The 309-nt window shown below is 66.0% G+C and overlaps 1 protein-coding gene across 1 annotated transcript in view; it reads left to right on the plus strand.

Moving 5' to 3' along the window:
• The window catches only part of SNRNP200 (small nuclear ribonucleoprotein U5 subunit 200), a gene marked incomplete at its 5' end in the record, with an annotated part of 78572 nt that overhangs the window by 75911 nt on the left and 2352 nt on the right, over positions 1-309 (plus strand).

Raw genomic sequence — 309 nt, forward strand, 5'->3', positions numbered from 1 at the left:
ATGGGATGGGATGGGGTGGGACTGTCCCCAACTCTCAGTGTCCCTGTCCCTGGGCCCGTGTCCCTGTGTCCCTGTGCCTGTGTGTCCCTGTGTCCCTCTGTCCCTGTGCCCAGCCCTGGTGTCCCCTGAGATGTCCCTTGAGATGTCCCCATGTCCCTGATGTCCCCTGGTGTCCCCTGGTGTCCCCATGTCCCCGCAGAAGCGTGAGGAGGGCGGGTGGGTGGCACAGGGTGGGTGGCAGTGCCCCTGATGTCCCCATGTCCCCGCAGAAGCGTGAGGAGGGCTGGTGGGTGGTGGTCGGGGACTCCA

This window comes from Corvus brachyrhynchos, unplaced genomic scaffold (assembly GCF_000691975.1).
Source record: "Corvus brachyrhynchos isolate BGI_N302 unplaced genomic scaffold, ASM69197v1 scaffold617, whole genome shotgun sequence".
NCBI lineage: Eukaryota > Metazoa > Chordata > Aves > Passeriformes > Corvidae > Corvus > Corvus brachyrhynchos.